Source organism: Brachycentrus maculatus, unplaced genomic scaffold (genome assembly GCF_059751285.1).
Source record: "Brachycentrus maculatus isolate JH-2025_06_01 unplaced genomic scaffold, ASM5975128v1 h1tg000206l, whole genome shotgun sequence".
Classification (NCBI taxonomy): domain Eukaryota; kingdom Metazoa; phylum Arthropoda; class Insecta; order Trichoptera; family Brachycentridae; genus Brachycentrus; species Brachycentrus maculatus.
In genome coordinates, this window is record NW_028280957.1 from 1026782 (window position 1) to 1047763 (window position 20982).

The following is a 20982-nucleotide window of genomic DNA, read 5'->3' on the forward strand; positions in this document are numbered from 1 at the left end:
CAGAAAAGGTACTATATCCCAGCAAATGAGGCATATTTTTAACTTAATATTTACCCGCTACAGGGAAGAAAGTGTTGTCTTTGCATTTTGAAGAAAATGTATTGTTTAGTTATTTTTTAAAATATACTAAGTATTTTTCAAATGGAGAAAAAACCTTGAGGTTTTACAAAACCTGTTGCACAGTAAAAAGTTCAATAAGTGGCTTGATATTTATTTTAAATACATTACATTATATTTTTGAACCTTAAAAACGTTCTCCTGAAAAATCACGTTTTTTGATTTATGACGTTCTTGAAAGGAGTGGGCGATATGTCAGGCTGCTGGTTAATTTGGGTATAGGCAATATATTCACAAAAATAAAATAAAGAGTTCACGTATTCGTGCAAGTCTGGGTGTAACAGACATCAATAGTAAGGTAGAGGTAAGGTAATTGAGATGGTATGGGCACATAGGACATATTGTAAATCAGGCAAACGCCATGGATCTTCCTCGAAAGACATCTAGAGGAAGACCGAAAAATTCGTGGATGCTGCACAAAGGTAACACGATTCGAAGGCATGACCTAGGTGACGTTGTATATGATAGAAGGACCTACAATCTGAGGACGAGGAGAGCTGACTGCAACAGTCTACAAAGACGATAAGTTGGGATGGAGTTAGGAAGAAGAATACATACATAACATATTGTGTAGACTGTGAGGGTATACTTTCAACTACGCAATGATACTTTTATGAGATTTGACTCATTGTTTATCATCCAAACACGTCTAGCGCGTATTCCGCACGAGAAAATGTTAAATGTACGCGCCTGGCGTGTACGATGTCTACCACATAAAGCCCTCATATCGCTCACTCCTTTCAACAACGTCATATATATATATAAAAAAAACTTTTGTTTTTCAGGAAATCGTTTTTAAAGAATATAATAAAATGTATTAAAAATAAATATCAAGCCACTATTGAACTTTTTACTAAGCAGCAACAGATATTTTTAGGTAAAACCTGAAGGTTTTTTCTCCATTTGAAAAATATTTAGTATATTTAAAAAAATAATTAAACAATACATTTTCTTTAAAATACAAAAACAGCACTTTCTGCCCTGTAGCGGGTAAATATTAGGTTAGAAATATGCCGCTTTTGCTGAGATATAGTACATTTTATAGGCATTCTGAAAACATGCACAACTGGAAATTGAGGATTTTTGATATATGACGTTGTTGAAAAAGGTGAGTGATGTGAGGTCTTAAAAATAGCAAAGCCATAAGTGCTGCCAAATCGTTAAAAAAGTATTTATCTTACAAATTTGTTTGCAGTAAATTTCTTCAAGACTTGTTCGATCAAAATGCCACCATAGCGGCTGTAGGAAGAAAACTCATTACGTTTGCAAACGATGTAACGAAGAATCATTGTGATCAGAGTGTTTGAAGATTTTCACTCACGCATATAAAATCTGTTTATTTCTTTGTTACAATTTACCAACATTTGTTCATTAAATTGTAACATTATTAGTTTATTTTTATATCAGACAAAGATTTTTTGAGTCTACTAAGTTGTATTTTATTAAAAAACACATAAAAATTAAAATTGTGACAATTGTTTAATGTATTTAATATTACACTGAACTGGACCTTGAAGATCAGGAGTAATCAACTTGCCTTCATGTAAGTAACGATCAAGATAACACTGAGTTAAAATGATGCCCTATGCACCATTTCGTGCAGATAAGGCTTAGAAGAAGAAAAAAAAATTAAATGGGAAAACGGGTTTCACAAAACGAATTTGCTTCCTAAATGAATAAAGTACGTTAGGCGCGGCAAAGCACTAATTTTGTATTATTTTTTGACATCTCACCAAAGATGAAGAAGAATATGGAAGTCTGGGCATTTGCGGGGCTGACGACCGTCATAGGCTGGTTTAAGTGATCACTTTACACACGTGTAACATTCACCAATTCCACCCATTATTGACAACCACACTACTCAAATTCTTGGATGTTCTATATATATATATACATATATATGAACCAATTCAGAAACATTCTTCTTGAATCACTAGAACTTAACTAGATATATTCTTCTTCATCTTTGATGAGATGTCAAAAAATAATATGAAAATTAAATCCTATAATTGGAGATAAAACAGATTTGTGAACAAGTATTTGGACACACTCAAGATGTTCTAATTTTGTGAACGCTAGAGGTCATGTCCGCCTCCGTAGTGTAATGGTCAGCGCGCTCGGCTACCGTTCTGGAGGTCCCGGGTTCGATTCCCTAGGGGGGTCTAATAAATAAAAGTGATTTTTTCACTCTAATATTTATTCAATATTACCCTGGACTGGTACCTGAAGCGGAGGGCTGATCACCTTTCCTTCGTGTTTTAACGATCAAGATAACACTGCGTCTATATTATGCAGTGCCCTATGCACCATTAGGGTGCGGATAAGGGTTCGAATGAGAGGTCATAAAGTACTCGTACACGTATTTTGAAGAGTAATGTGGCGTGTCCCTTGGAACTTTCTGCGTATCCCTCAGAGTACGCGCGCCCCATTTTGGAGATCATTGATCTAATTTAAATTAAGATCGATCAGAAAGTACTCTCTGACGTGTACGTCTGAACATATCGTCCTTTCTACTTCCAAGAAGAGGAGACACCAAAACTTTGTTCGACAGCTTGTTAAGTATTTCGATTGCAAACGATTGATTCGGGTTCGATCCCCGAGGACACTGTAGCAGTTATTTAGGACGACTCATAATTAAACTAACTTACTAACTAATCACGTCACTACACCGCAGGGATAGGCAGAGATAATAAAACGCCACACCACTCTTTCTTTGAAAACAATCTTCGCCTCTTCCACTCAGCTAATATATATATATATATATATATATATATATATATATATATATATATAAATATATATAAATATATATATATATATATATATATATATATATTATATATATTTATATATATATATATATATATATTTTTATATATGTATATATATATATATATATATATATATATATATATATATATATATATATATATATATATATATATATAAAAATATATATATATATAAATATATATAAATATATATATATATATATATATATATATATATATATATATATATATATATATATATATATATATATATATATATATATATATATATATATATTTATATATATTTATATATATATATATATATATATTTTTATATATGTATATATATATATATATATATATATATATATATATATATATATATATATATATATATATATATATATATATATATATATATATATATATATATATATATATATATATATATATATATATATATATATATAATATATATATATTAATTTCCTTTGTTTTCAAAATCAGTAAAATATCATTATTCAATAATACCTTCTCTGACCAAGCGGCTAGACTATGGAATGAATCAACTCTTCTTGTAAAAAAATGCACCTTCTCTAATAACTTATAAGAAACGTCTGAGACATTACTAAGAGTATTATTAGAATCCTACCTGTCTATCAATGATCCTCCTTTAGTTTTCTCCCTACCTCCTTCTCTCTTTTTCCTTTGCCCTCCTTATTATCATCCTTTGTAATTTACGTTTTTTAATATGTTAATTTGTAATTAATGTTTTTTTAAATGTTCAACTACTATTTACCCTCTGATTGCAAACGGCTATATATGGTATCAGACATTTTGATCAATATCACTAGTCAGTTTTTGTTTGTTTGTAAGATATTGCTATTTAGCAATAAGCCAGCCAATTTACTCATTTCTTTTCTGTGCGTGAAGTTTGAATAAATAAATAAACAAATTTTCCCCATTTGCTATATCGCTCACTCCTTTCAAGAACATCATAAATAAAAAAAACGTCAATTTTTAGTTGAGCATGATTTTGGAATGCCCAGAAAATGTACTATATCCCAGCAAAAGCGGCATATTTTTAACTTAATATTTACCCGCTCCAGGGCAGAAAGTGTTGTTTTTGCATTTTGAAGAATAGGTATTGTTTAATTATTTTTTTAAATATACTAAATATTTTTCAAATGGAGAAAAAACATTCAGGTTTTACCTAAAAAGATCTGTTGCAAACTAAAAAGTTCAATAAGTGGATATTTATTTTTAATAAATTGTATTATATTTTTAAACTTTAAAAACGATCTCCTGAAAAATCAAGTTTTTTGATTTATGACGTTGTTGAAAGGAGTGAGCAATATGCTCGCATATCCTATATTTATTGTTAAAACAATGTATTTCGTTTGTTACAGCTAAAATCATTCCTTAAAAATGGAGAGTTAATAATAAAAATATAACAAACATTTTTTTACGTTCCTTTGTTTTCAAAACGAGTAAAATATGAGAAAAAATGTGTGTAGTAGAGGGTCCAAGGCATGCGCAGTAGGGTGATTTCTGTTTTCTACGGAGCCCGCAAGGGTTTGTTCAGTTGCCCACCACCCCTCAGTCGGTCCCCACCCGTCGGTAGGGAAGCACGCGTTCGGGGGTAGATTTCTCCATCAACACTTGTTCAAATTATCCGATTATTATTGAATTCATCCCGACTCTATGGAAGGTTGCCTGACCGACGAGCCGCTGAAAACTGGACACGATCGTCCATGGGGAATTTCAAGTGATTCGCCCCTGAAATGTCACCAGCATCAATTCATGTATGAAGGTAACTATCAACTTTATTCGCTGCACGTGGTTCTATATTAATTATTAACTTTTTATCGAATTTGAATTATTTTTGTGATCATTGAATTTTTATATGGGAACCGACCAGAAGTTCAGACGTCCCAAATATCGAGACATTTTTTTAAATTTCATGTGAAAAATTAATAAAATATACAAAATAATAATAATTATATAACTAACTTACTTGCTAACCATCACGTCGCTTTCTGCAGGGGTAGGCAGAAAGAATATAACGCCACACCACTATGTAATTGCAAAAAAAATGTCTCTTTCATATTCAAGCGTCTCTTCATACATACCCGCCGATTATTGTGACTCCTTACCTGACAAATTTCAAGTATTTGAAATATTTTATCACACCAATTTTTTCTCGGTTTTCATCTGCTTCTATTTCCAACTACATTTGTATCATACACATATTTGTATTGCCGTTCTTTCTTCACTCGTTCGTTCCACATGCACGAACCATCTCAAAACACTTTTTTTTTTTAAATTCGATGGATGTTATCTCAGCTTTGAATTCTTTCCCTATATCACCATTCGAACATCCACCACACATCGTTTTGCCGCACATTCGTTTGAGAGATCGCATTTCGAAACATTCAGTCTATTTTCGTCCTTTTGCCAACTCTATGCTTCACTTTCAAACATTAGGGTTTGAACCAAGAGTTAAGAGCCTAGGTTGCAGCACAAACACGCATGTTTGTGCTGCGACCCCTAGTGCATGCGGATAGACCAAAAATTGCATGTGTTAAACAATTTGGTAGTTGTAGTATTGTTTGCTTGCTGTGGTAGTGATTGTCCTGAGGAAGAGACGGCAACGTCTTGAAACCGCTAGACATTTAAATCTCGGTGAGTGGTTATATACTAATATTAACATTTTTAAAAAGAAAAAAAGAAAAATGACTAACCACAAAGTAAATGCTTTAAAAATTAATAATATTGAGAATAATTTATGTATTAATTTTAAATCAAACACTGATTTTTTGAGTCTACTAAGTTGTATTTTATTTTGCAAAAACACATAAAAAATTATATTGTGGTTTGATAACGCCCTAACAAGGCGAAACAACTGTCACAATATAATTTTTTATTTTATTTATTGTTTCGGCATTAACTTTGTGGTAAGATATGTTACAATGATTAAAGAAAACACTTCGTTTTTTACCACTTGAGTTTTATTACAGACTACATGTTTCAAAAGTTAAACTTCCATCATTCAGGTCTGTATAATAACTAAAATATAAAATATAAAATTGTTCTATAAATAATAAATTTTTATGTGTTTTTGTTAATAAAATACAACTTAGTAGTTTCAAAATTAAACATACACAAATTAAAATGGAGTTCTACTAATTAAACGCCAAATCAATAAATAAATTGAGAATAATTATTTTATTTTCAAATCTAAATATTCTGATATCATTGTCAGTCTCCATCCTTGGTAATATAAATTAGTATAATTTTAAAGTGTAGGACGTGAAGCTAGTCAAGAGTGTATGCCAGGACAGACTAGTGTGGCGTTCCATCCTCTCGTTCCTCTCGTTCCATCACCCCTGGAGTGATAAAGCGTGTTGGTTTTAGTAATATATAGCTTATATTTCTCAAAAATAATATATCAGTGATTTCCAACCGCGCCTTATATGATTTATCGAGTAATAATGAAGTCAGATGATTTATTGCTCAGGGATGATATTACGAGTAGGTACATATCTTCTTTTTGCCGCCCTTTTAAGGTTTCATAGTGGTAGTTTTTTCTAAAAGCATATAAAGTGAAAGGAAAAATCACAAGAATTTTAATAAAATCACATAATATTGGATTTTTTACGCATGCTTACATAAAAAGAGTCATAAAAGTAAGACTACGTCGCGCATAATAACGTTTCAAAGTAAAATTAAATATATACATATATATATATATATATATATATATATATATATATATATATATATATATATATATTTATATATATATATATATATATATATATATATATATATATATATATATATATTTAAATATATATATATATATATATATATATATATATATATATATATATATATATATATATATATATATATATATATATATATATATATATATATATATATATATATATATATATATATATATATACTTGTCCACCTCCGTATTGTAATGGTCAGCACGCTCGGCTACCGTTCTGGAGGTCCCGGGTTCGATTCCCAAGGGGGGTAAAATGAACATAAGTGATTTTTTCACTGTAATATTTATTTAATATTACCCTGGACTGGTACCTGAAGCGGAGAGCTGATCACCTTTCCTTCATGTGTAAACGATCAAGATAACACTGCGTTTATATGACGCAGTGCCCTATTATGCACCATTGGGTGCGGATAAGGGTTTTATTTATTTTTATATATATATATATATATATATATATATATATATATATATATATATATATATATATATATATATATATATATATATATATATATATATATATATATATATATATATATATATATATATATATATATATATATATATATATATATATATATATATATATATATATATATATATATATATATATATATATATATATATATATATATACATATATATAAAGATATATATGTTTTTTCATATATTTTTATTTCAACATATACGCAATTAGAAATAGCAATTAGAAATGACACAGTATATCACTATGTCAGTAGTAATGTTTCATCTTCTGGTAAAAAAAAAAAGTTTTAATTTTTACCAGAAGATGAAAACATCTGTAAGTTTTCGAAACTATTCGTATATAAATAAAACTCATAAAGTGGTATATTCAAGTGTTTAATTTTTAAAAAAAATAATCAACATTTCATTCCACAAAGTGGTTAAAAACAAAGTTGTTTTATTTTATAAAAAAATGGAGTGGACCGAACTCCTAGTAAGCTTTTTGGTCACACTCAAAATGTTGTAAATATTAATAAAGTTTGAATTTAAGTAATATTATCCGTTTTTGTGAAAGCATTACAAATTTTCCTGTTGAAATATAAGACCTTGAGATAATTGCTCATTTTCTCCATGTTGAAAATGAATTGTTTTGTCACTGTATACAGTCGAAACAATTTTCATGCTTAGCGAGATTTTCTTTTGTAATATAATTCTATTACACCATCCAAGAGTACCACTTAATCCCCTTCAAAACATTTGTTAGCAAAGTACTTTATTGTTGTTTTAAAATAATTATTTCTCACAGCCTCTTTCGAATTTGGGTCGCGAAATATCGATGTTGTAGAAAAATGTTATTTTTTGACATCTCATTAAAGATGGAGAAGAATATGGAAGTCTGGGCATTTACTTATTTAAATAAATTAACCGGTAAAATTATGAGCTAAAATAATAAACATGAAAATGCATGTATTAGTTTTGGTTATTTAAAAAAATATTTTTTGTTACTTTATTATTTGTGTTCCAGTCTTGTTAACCTTAATCCCACGTCCCATAATGAGAAATATAAATTACTCATCGGGAATATTATATATATATATATATATATATATATATATATATATATATATATATATATATATATATATATATATATATATATATATATATATATATATATATATATATATATATATATGTATATATATATATATATATATATGACTTATATATGATTTAAAAAATGAGTATTATAAATACATAAATTGGGAAAAGAAGCAGAGGAAGACTGAGAAAAATATGGCCCGATCAGGTATGCCAAATACTTGAAAGTGGTCAGGTTAGGAGTCGTAACAATCGGCGGGTGTGTATGAGGAGATGCATGAACGTGGAGGAGGCGAAGAATGTTTGCAAGGACAGAGTGGTGTGGCGTTCTATTCTCTCTGCCTACCCCTGCGGGGAAGCGGGGTGATGGTTAGTTAGTTAGTTAGTTAACCTCGAGAAGAGACTTGAGAGCAGATCTTTTGCAATTTATTTGAAATTAAACCCGTGTTTCTTATAATGTTTGAATATTGGCATCAAAAGTGGGGAGTTCCAGCGTCAAGTACAACCGTCGAGTCTGTAAGTGCCTTTCCGGGACAACGTAAGAGGTTGACTTCTTAGGGATTTTCGGGATAAGGCTCCAGGAGTCCTGTATCGAGTGTTTTGACAAGGAATGTAGGGACAAAGCGTCAGGTTTAACCCTTTCATTGCCGGAAGGTATTTATATTGCCGTACTCAGAAGGCCATGATTTTTTCAACAAAAATAAAACCTAAAAAAATTGTATTTTGTTGTATACAGATATAAAGGATATTATGAAAACTTACCAAATATATACACCGTGTGGCGTTAAAGCTGCCGTTTACTCATGAAAACACAGTTTAAATATAATTTATATTTGAAGCACTAACTTTGTAATTTTCCATTTTATAATTAAAATGTATCTTTGCTTTAAAATCAGTGTGAATATTTTATCATAACTTCATTAAAAAGTGTTTTTTTTTTAAATTTACTTTAAATTCTTTCCCATTGCATAGCATAAATTCAAATACAAAAAAATATAAATAAAATATTTTTTTAAAAAATATTATTAAAATATAAAAGTTTGAAAACGTGTTTTACGTAAGTTGGTAACGGATGACGTCACAGAAACGAATCAACGCTATTACTATTACATCTCTATAAAGCAGATACATAAAGGGATACGCCGCATAACACACCCGATGACGTAAAATTTGATGACGCATGGCGGTGTCCGTTTTTCGTTTTTATTAAAACATTTAAAGTTTAAACCTTCATATCTCCCTTAGTTCTCTACAGATTTCAAAAAGGATGTTACCGATAGTCTTGTGATTTTTCATATTAATTTATTAGCTAATAATAACACATCATGAGAATGATCCATTGGAGGCTGCGTCAGCGCTCTCGTGGCAGCGAATCGGTTAGAAGGGGTGGAAAAGGATAACAGGTTATTGGAAAGAAATCCTAGCAATGGGATCAAATTGGAGCCTTTATCTCAGACTTCCGGGTGATTTTAGATTTTAGATGCTTGCTGTCGCCTGTCGAATCGAATTTGATAATAATAAGAATTATAATTTTGGATGATTTATATTGCGCCATTTTCGTAAAATACTACCTCAAGGGCGCTTATACAGATATGGATTATGATATGAAAATGATAATGACACATATATAAATGATAATGTCATCTATATTACTAAAATACGAAATGACAGCTGGTAAAGCGAAAAAAAAGCTTTTCCGAAAACTTTGAGCTTTGGTCAAGGACCAAAAATAGTATGGAATATTTTTGAAAATATTTTTTACATCATTTGCAATCCAAAATGCAACTTTTTAGACCTCTTTAATAAATAAATTCGCAAAAAAAAGTTATCGGCCCGCCTATATATGTACATATCGCTCACTCCTTTCAAGAACGTCATAAATCAAAAATCGTCAATTTTCAGTTGGGCATGTTTTCAGAATGCCCAGAAAATGTACTTTATCCCAGCAAAATATAAATCCCAGCATATTTTTAGCTTAATATTTACCCGCTACAGGGCAGAAAGTGTTGTTCTTGCATATTGAAGAAAAGGTATTGTTTAATTATTTTTTTAAATTTACTAAATATTTTTCAAATGGAGAAAAAACCTTCAGGTTTTACCAAAAAATATATGTTTCACAGAAAAAAGTTCAATAAGTGGCTTGATATTTATTTTTAATACATTGTATTATATTTTTAAACTTTAAAAACGTTCTCCTGAAAAATATTTTTTTTTGATTTTCGACGTTCTTGAAAGGAGTGAGCGATATATGTACATATATATAAATATATATTTATATATTATATTTAAATATTTGTCTGCCTCCGTAGTGTAATGGTCAGCACGCTCGGCTACCGTTCTGTAGGTCCCGGGTTTGATTCCCAGGGGGGTTCAAACAAATATAAGTGATTTTCCACTGTAATATTTATTCAATTTTACCCTGGACTGGTACCTGAAGCTGAGGGCTGATCACCTTTCCTTCATGTGTAAAAACGATCAAGATAACACTGCGTTATATGACGCAGTGCCCTATGCACCATTTGGGTGCGGAAAAGGTTTTTTTTATTATTATATCATATACATATATATATATATTTATATATATATATATATATATATATATATATATATATATATATATATATATATATATATATATATATATATATATATATATATATATTATATATATATATATATATATATATATATATAAATATATATATATATATATATATATATATATATATATATATATATATATATATATATATATACATATATATATACATAGGTACCTAAAAGACCAGAGGATAGACCTACCTTAAATGGTCAGTACATTGCCGTTAAGTTAAAGGCTTCTGAACCTGAATTACATCCTTCCTTTTACCAGCATAATCGCTATGTCATCCTTTACGCTACCAAAACTTTTCGTTGGTCCACATTTTTTGCGTGGATACCGAAATTTTGCCGGGCTGTATTTTAGGGTGATGGAACCAAGTTTGGCCAAAGGAAAATACGTTTTTGCTAATGATAAATAGGGCACTGTGTCCTGTTTTTATTGGAAGCCCTACCCATACCCGCAGAGGCGTGCCTTTCATTATAGGCAGAAAAGCAGTACCTAACTTACCTTACTAAGTAGTACCAGCTTACCTTACTACCTACCTCTACTGTTTACCATAATTAATTTTCTGTGCATGCCACTGCATAACCGGATGTGCTCTATAAACCGTTTGTCTTCTTTGAAACAAAATAAACTATTTATTATTATCATTAATTGATTCGGCAGTCACTTTGTGGTAAAATCTATGCATTTTTAATTAATGTTTTACTTGGTAAATACCAGTATTTCTTAAAATCTACTGTGACATCGTCACACACCAAACACCGTTTAATACGGTGTTTGAAAATGATGCGGAATGCATCGAAATACGTGTCAAAGTAGATTTTAAGAAATAGTGGTATTTACTTAGTAAAACATTAATTAAAAATATTTATTTTTACTTTTTTTTACAAAAATGTTAATAATATTAGTATCTATCCACTCACCGAGATTTTTATGTCTACTGGTTTTGAGACGTACCCGTCTCTTCGTCAGGACAATCACTACCGTGGTTTTCGATTTTCATTTTTATTTTTAAATTGAAAATGACAAGTCGAAATACGCCAAAAGGCTAGAAACGGTTAAGAATCTTTAAAAAAAAAATTTTTTTGTTCAAATTTTGACAATGATTCTGCGTTGCGTCGTTCGAGCTTTCAATACTTTTAAATTCTATTTCGCTTAAGCGGAACCATCGCTAAAATTTGCCATCTTTAATATATGTGTAAGTTTAAATTTGAATAAGGCCTCGCACGCACGATCAGCAACAGGCAAGCGTCCACAACTAACCGACGACACAGCGACTGTCGCACGACTCGAAAATCCTAAGTTCGACTCAATATTCTCAGCGTTGGGATCATTCAATATTATTATTTTTTGACATCTCATCAAAGATGAAGAAGAATATGGAAGTCTGGGTATTTCAACAGAAAACAAAAATCAAAAAGATGAAAACATTCGTTATTCATTATTTTTATGTTCATTTGTTAATTATTTTAATTTCATTTTATAAAAAATGTTGTAAAACATATATGGCTAACTAAGTATTGCACCCACCACTTAGTGGAGCTGGAATAAAGATTTATTATTTTTATTATTATTTAGCAAATATGTACTACAGTAAAACCTCTATCTATCGTTCCTCGAATAACCGTTTTCCCGTATGTGTCGTTTATTTCTTCTATCCCGACTTAATTTCATACTAAACTTAACCGCATCGATCGTTTCTCTATCACCATTTACTGCATTTATTGCTCTTTGAAATAAAACTTTCTACAATGCACATTCAATAACCGATGCTGAAAAAAATACTATTTGATACTATTGACTTGCGAAAATAAAACAGTTAAAAAACAAAAGCATTTAAAAAAATTCTAAACAGGTTTTTGTTTTTAATAAATACATTTGCATCTGAAACATGTATTCTTCTTAGAATTTTAGCCTACGAATGGTTATGCAGATTGGAAGGACGGTATCTTTACTCGGTCGTATCTACTTGCTATTGACCTCTTAATCCCGCATTCAGTTTATTTTAATAGGTCCCTTTTAAAACGATAGATAGAGGTTTCACTGTATATGATTTATACGTTTAAAAAAAAAAGTGACAAATAGCCCCTTGTATAAAGTAACGACTTTTTTTTACCACAGTAGTTGGTCGTGTGTGCGGGGCCTAACATAATACCTACCTTCGCATAATCTACGATTTCCCGCGTAAGTGATTTATTAAGAAAGAGCACGGAAAAAAAATGCTAGGTAGGTACTAAATAGAGGGTGATGGAAAGTTTCAAAGATACGGCGTTTTCTATGGGCATGAATGGAGTCACCAAATCAGTGCCTCCTAGATTATTAAAGCGAAAACAAACAAAACGTAATTTTTTTTTATGCGTTTTTTATTTAAAAATATAACAAATATTCAAGATGAAGTTTTCAAAGTAAACGGATATTTTAACTTTTTTTTTTTACAAAACTGTTAGTAGTATTAGTATGTAAGTAACTACTCACCGAGATTTTTATGTCTACCGGTTTCAAGACATACCCGTCTCTTCGTCAGGACAATCACTACCATAGCAGAATATTTTTAGTTCAAGTTTTACTCGGTAAAAAACAATATTTCTTAAAATCGGTTGTGACAGGTGTTTCGATACATTCCGCATAATTTTTTAAACACCGTACTATATTTTTAAATAAAATTAATGAATCTTCTTATTTCTTTATTTTCTATGTTAATTTAGATTTTTTTAAACATAAATAATAAACTAACCATCACGAAGCTTTTCCGCAGGGGTACGCAGATAGAATAAAACGTCTTTATTTAAATATGGCTAATAAAACATTATCCACCAGAGAAGTGTAGTGGTTAGTGTGTTTGTCTACTGTGATGGAGGCCTCAGACTCGATTCTCAGAGGAAGGGGTTAAAAATATATTGATGACCTTTCAGTAAAACATACTTATTTCATATTACCCTAGACTGGTCCCTGAAGCGCAGGAGTGATCACATTGCTAACGGTCAAAATAACATTGCGTCAATACGATGCAGTGCCCTGTGCACTATTGGGTACGAACAAGGGGTAGAAGAAGAAGAATTAAGTAAACATTTTATTTTAATATTAATCTGGATTAGTATGTTCAGAGCAGGATTTATCACGTTTTCTTCAAGTAAGTATGTAAGTCTATCAAGATTACTCCAACATGATGCAGTGCCCTTTGCACCATTCTAAGCAGAAAGCATTAGAAGAATAAGAATATCCAGCAAACGAGCTTTTCTTTGTATGCATAAACGGTTTACTTAGTACGGCCGTAAGACGTTTCCGAGTTCAGACGACACACGAGCCTTGTGCTTGATATAGTACTCACTGGCATGAATAGAGGGTCTACCCAAATCGATTTTAGGGCCATTCTACCACATTACGGGGTAAGTTGTGTTAGTTTACAACTTACTGAAACTAATGCGTCAGCATAAAATATAGTACCTACGTGTGACGTTAGTGGATAATTAATACTCGTATTAATTAAGTAATAAACTTACGCTAACAGTAATATCAGTCGCTATCCAGAAAAAATACCTTTTTTTTCTATATTTAATATGTACAACATTATGACGTTTTAAAGTGAAACTTTTTTGTGCGGTAGCGAAAATTGACATTATTGATTAGACGACAAAGCGAAACGCTTCAAATTCTCAATGGCAGCGCCATCTATTGAACGTAACGGGTAAGTATGCAATATTGAACGTAGCTCATGGCGGACCGCATGCTTCTTAACTTTTTTGTCAACTAGGATTGCACCTCTGTGCATTTGCTCTACGCAGTACTTCAACGCTACTAATCATGACAGTCCAGGATATTCTCAACATACTTCGGTGGTTCCACATTCCAAAAGCCTCCAAGCGGTTGATAATATTAACCTTCAGGTCTTTATCCATGCCTCGACACCACACCAAGTAAAACTTCTTGGTGTTGGCCTTGTGGCTTGTTTTTAAGAGGGATAAGCCTCCTGCGATGTCGATTCCCAGCTGTCGATCCATCTCTTTGGTGGTCTGTCTTGCGGTTGGACGTGCAGAACAATGTGTCGGAGTCTGGATGGTTCCATTCTCCTCACATGCGCATATCATTGTCTCCTTCATTGCCTTCCCCACCTAACGACATCTTCGATCTCGCATATTTCCCTTATCCTAACGTTCCTACGAAAATGCATGTAATATTTATTGACTGGTTTTTTTGTCCTTTGTATCAAAAGTTCGTTAAAAAGAGGTTAGTTATATCGAGGCTTTACTGTAATAAATAAACAAATAAATAAATATGTACGAATCGCTCACTTTCAAGAACGTCATGTATCAAAATTCGTCAATTGTCAGTTCTGCATGTTTTCAGAATGCCCAGAAAATGTACTATATCCCAGCAAAAGCGGCATATTTTTAACATAATATTTATCCGCTACAGGGCAGAAAGTGTTGTTTTTGCATTTTGAAGAAAAGGTATTGTTTAATTATTTTTATAAACTTACTAAATATTTTTCAAATGGAGAAAAAACCTTCAGGTTTTACCTAAAAAGATCTGTTGCACGGTAAAAAGTTCAATAAGTGGCTTGCTATTTATATTTAATACATTGTATTATATAAAAAAAACGTTCTCCTGAAAAATCAAGGTTTTCGATTTATGACGTCGTTGATATGTGTTTACATTACGCCAAATGTCCGTGTACGTCCCCAAAGTTACGGTCAATATTTGGCAGGTAGAAAAAAGTTTTGGCTGTTGGGTTTGGTCAGGCAGGGTTTGCGGTCGGGTTTTTGGCTTCGTCTGCTGATCGTAACTGGGAATGGCGAGTGCGATGTTTTGCCAAACAATTAAAATTGTTTATTCGCCCAGCTTAGAAGCGAGGCTGGTAATTTGGGTCACATTCGTGTTTTAACTATTTATTTAAAATTACCATAAGGTAGAGCTAATCTAATCTAAAGGCAAATAGCCGCATGTTAAAAACAGTAGTTTTGAGATAAACGCGTTTAAAATTAACTTAAAATGATGCTTTTTGTCAAACCATGTATCAAATTAATACAATTTTGCGGCTATTTGGATAATGAATATCTCGGTAAAGAAATAGAGCAAAATCTGTGATTGTATATGATAGTGGCTAGTTATAAGAATGCCATATTATTTTTTGTCATCTCATCAAAAATGAAGAACAGTGAAATCACAAAAATAAGTGATCACTTTACATTCACCAATTATACCCATTATTGACAACCACACTACTCAAATTCTTGGAAGTTCTATATATATGAACCAATTTAGAAACCTTGTTCTTGAATCACTAGAACTTCACTAGAGACATCTAGTGATTCAAGAACAAGGTTTCTAAATTGGTTCATATATATAGAATTCTTCTTCATCTTTGATGAGATGCCAAAAAATAATATGAAAATAACTCCTGTAATTGGAGATAATCCAGATTTTGTGAACAAGTATTTGGACACACTCAAAATGTTGTAATGCCATATTACGCCAAACAGCCGCAACAGAATCTTACTCGCAAAGCGAAACATTTTTTGTTTTGACTGCTGCGGAAGTCCCGCCTCACAAGTGAATGTCGTGAAAAGGGACTTGCTCTTTCCCTGTAACTCGCTATGCGAAATGTCGCTGGTTAAGGTAGCAACTTTTTCACATTTTTTTGCTCGTTATGAAAGCTTTCACTATAATGATAATTACCAAGTTAAATAAAAATTGAAATATAGCCCCCTTGATTTTTGCCGTCAAAGCTAAAGTCTGTTCGTAAAAGCACCGGAATAATTCACAAATGGCTTCCAATTAAAATGACAGGCTGTTTTACGAACGCGATCAATTATTTTGTTTGAAAATACCATGTATTAAAATGGATCACGATGTTCAAGCTGTGCTATCCGATTTAATTAACGTTTGCCATCTAGGAACATACCTACTGTCACATGTGTGCTTATAATGGATTAATTAAAGCCCCATTTGTGTTGAACCTCTGTCCACATTCTTCTAACATGTCGCTCCTTCCTTTCAACAACTTCATATCGCTCGCTCCTTTCAAGAACGTCATAAATCAAAAATCGCCAATTTTCAGTTGTGCATGTTTTTAGAATGCCCTGAAAATGTACTATAACCCAGCAAAAGAGGTATATTTTGAACTTAGTATTTACCCGCTACAGGGCAAAAAATGTTGTTTTTGCATTTTGAAGAAAAGGTATTGATTAATTAATTTTTTTAATAAACTAAATATTTTTCAAATGAAGAAAAAACCTTCAGGTTTTACCTAAAAAGATCCGTTGCACAGTAAAAAGCTCAATAAGTGGCTTGATATTTATTTTTAATACATTGTATTATATTTTTAAACTTTAAAAACGTTCTCCTGAAAAATCAAGTTTTTTGATTTATGACGTTCTTGAAAGGAGTGAGCGATATATTGAAAAACTTGATTTTTCAGGAGATCATTTTTTAAGTAAAAAAATATAATAAAATGTATTAAAAATAAATATTAAGCCACTTATTGATCTTTTTACTGTGCAACAGATCTTTTTAGGTAAAGCCTGAATGTTTTGCTTTTTCTTCATTTGAAAAATATTTAGTATATTTAAAAAAACAATTAAACAATACCTTTTCTTCAAAATGCAAAAACAACACTTTCTGCCCTGTAGCGGGTAAATATTAAGTTAAAAATATGCCGCTTTTGCTGGGATATAGTACATTTTCTGGGCATTCTGAAAACATGCACAACTGAAAATTGACGATTGTGTTTTAATTATTGGGTCATATAAAAGGTCTTCGCAGTTGTTATAGTACATTTTTGAACTAAAATTTTCTTTATTGCATATCAATTTCAATCAAGTACATATTGCACATCATTATCTGTAAACTTTTGCTTTTTTTTCTGGTAGCTAATAATAACTCCATCATTGTAGAACTTCAGTAGTAAGTCGTCGAAAAACTTACCTTTTTAAAGTAAAAAAGCATCACATGTCTGAGGCGTATTTCCTCAAATATTTCACTTTTTTAAAATTCCATATAACTTTTGACACGAGCAACAAATGTTGACTAAAATATCACCTTCAAAGCACATGTTCATTTGAAACAATCGAGTAAGTGCTGCCTGATATATCGCCCACTCCTTTCAAGAACGTCATAAATCAAAAAACTTGATTTTTCAGGAGAACGTTTTTTATGTTTAAAAATACAATACAATGTATTAAAAATAAATATCAAGCCACTTATTGACCTTTTTACTGAGCAACTGATCTTTTTAGATAAAACCTAAAGGTTTTTTCTCCATTTGAAAAATATTTAGTACCGTAAAGTGGGTATACATTGCACCAAAATACTGCATTTTTTCAAAAAAATGTCCATTCAGATCAGGTTTTTTACTTTTTCTGAGGTTTCAACTATTGCAATGTAATAACACATATACCTGTAACATGTCAGATACATTTTTAAATTTTTATCTATTTTGTCTGTATTTTTTTTTTATATTTATATTTTGGTGCAAAGTATCCCAGGGTGAAGTACAACTTTGCACCATGATATTTTCTCTACACTTTTCGTACTAGAATCCTAATTGATGAAAAGTAAAGGCTATCCTATAAGTTTCGTTGGACCTCATGAAGGGTTTTGGCTCACGGTTTGCTAAATGCAGATTATAATATTGTATAATTATGGAAAAATAAGACAATCGATAGAATTTTTTTTAAAAAAATATTATAAAATCGAACAAAAATGTATTTTTTTTTCCAATACTGAAGGTTTAAAATTATATAAAATAAAAGGTGGATATTAAAACATATCATGCTACATAGATAATAGGAATTAAAATTAAATTAGGTCTAAATATGGTCAAGTTCCGGGACGGTAAAGAAACCTCTTTTGGATTGCATTTTCGGTTCTTTTATGGAACCCACTACATCCTTCTAAGAATATTGAAGAGAGTCATCCTTCATCGGCCACTTATACGATTTGAGACTCTCCTGCATGGATTTAACAGCTCTGTTTTTCAAAATCTGTCCCGGAAATTTTTCTCCTTCATAATGAAATACGACATATTCTCCCACCTACTTTTTTACTGGTCCTAATGACACTGAAGAACTAATACAATAACTGGTTTCAGTCATCGTTTTTGTTCTTCTCCCTCTTCCTCAAAGCTTCCATGTGAACTATTACCAGTTAATGCTAGATATGCTGGAAGTTTCGATGCGGAAGGTGGGATCATTGATGTAGTTGGTTCAGGTAGCATTTGTGTCTCGTCAACGTTCATTTCGACATTTGGATCGTGAGCAATGCTCTTACCTGGTTCTATCGGTATCGTTTTCCTGCGTTTTAAGACTGAATTCTTTGGGTTGAATCTGTTTCCTTCCAAAAACTGTTGAAAACTCTGGCGCACGTCATCGTCATACGCTTTTAATGGCAACCAATTAAGCAACTGACTAGTTTTAGCAACAGTCAAGGTTTTATGTCTTTGCAAAAATGATCTTATCCATTCAGAGCCTGGTACGATGTTCTTTAATATTCGTACTCTTCTGCCAAATCTATCTAAATAGGCTATTAGAATGTAGCGAATGTTAAAAACACTCACTGGGAAACCGTACTCGTTTTACGTTTACGAAGGATTGCTCTTCGCCCTTGTCACATATCGGAGGTTTTCCTACAGGTTTTGTGTGCTGACTTTTGAGTTTATAGTTAATCGTCCTTCTGGGGATTTTGAAATTTTTTTCAGCCTTTCTTAGGCTGATTGTACCATTTCGAATAGCCTCTAAACACTGCTCCACTCTCTTCGGTGTAAATTCGGCATAAGGCCGCTGTTTGTATGTTCTTGACCTTTTTGAAAAAAATATACGATCAGGAATTAAGTAAGTACACAAAACCTATAGATATTTAGCAAAAATGTCAAGTTGTATTAGCCGTTTTAAAACTTTTGATCAAATTAATTAACTATGGGCCCTTTGTGGATACTATGCACCAGGTGCAATGTTACCCCAAATATGGTCAATACAAGTAAGTTCTTAAAAAAATATTATTTTTACATAAACTTGACAACGTAACCAAAAAATACAACATTTGAGAAAAGCAGGGCCTACCTACCTACGATTTAGAGACCACTCACTTATTGTAACTTGTTTCAGTATACTGATTACACTGGATTTTTTCGGACACAATTTTCAGACAGAAAACTTTCTTTACGTTCGGACAGGAAATACGCATTGAAGCAATAGCGACCGACTGTTACTTCTTTAAACTAAAAAGTAGATTGAAGTGCCATCTATCAGAAACAATAGAAAGTAGAATGAAAAATGACATGTATCAGAGATGACCAGCTCCACAATTTCTTTACAGAAGGTGGTGCAAAGTATCACCCATGGTGCAAAGTATACCCACTTTACGGTATGTTTAAAGAAACAATTAAACAATACCTTTTCTTCAAAATGCAAAAACAACACTTTCTGCCCTGTAGCGGGTAAATATTAAGTTAAAAATATGCCTGCTTTGCGGGGATATAGTACATTTTCTGGGCATTCGGAAAACATGCACAACTGAAAATTGACGATTTTTGATTTATGACGTTCTTGAAAGGAGTGAGCGATATGGGCATCAACATCATCTACTGGCAAAAAACCGCAGAAAATTTTCATATGACCTTTTATATATAAATTGAATTTCTCAATTTTTCTTGCTTATTATGTATAAGGATTATAAATTCAAATAAATAAGAACAGTCAATCTTGTTCTTATCTGCACCCAATGGTGCATAGGGCACTGCATCGTATTGATGCAGTGTTATCTTGATCGTTACTTAAATGAAGGCCAAGTGATCACTCCTGCCAGTCCAGGGTAATATTAAATAAATATTAGAGTGCGAAATCACTCATATTTATTTTATGTATTAATTTTAAAATCAAACACAGATTTTTTGAGTCTACTCAGTTGTATTTTATTGTTGAAAAAAAAAACAAATAAAAATTAATATTGTGACAATAAAACCTGTGTTTGATTTAACAATCAATACATAAATTAAAATGGAGTTCTACAAATTAAAAGCCAAATCAATAAATAAACTAATATTTATTTTCATCCCCCCTGGGAATCGAACCCGGGACCTCCAGCACGGTAGCTATACACGCTAACCATTACACCACGGAGGC

General features: G+C 31.4%; 1 long non-coding RNA gene across 1 annotated transcript in view; it reads left to right on the forward strand.

The window, feature by feature from the left end:
• The first annotated feature begins 4492 nt into the window (after positions 1–4492).
• LOC148307159 (uncharacterized) overlaps positions 4493–20982 on the forward strand; it is a 78647-nt gene continuing 62157 nt past the window's right edge. Inside the window, exon 1 of the long non-coding RNA XR_015837892.1 lies at positions 4493–4704. This is a non-coding gene — a long non-coding RNA (uncharacterized LOC148307159). The remainder of the gene's footprint in view (positions 4705–20982) is intronic.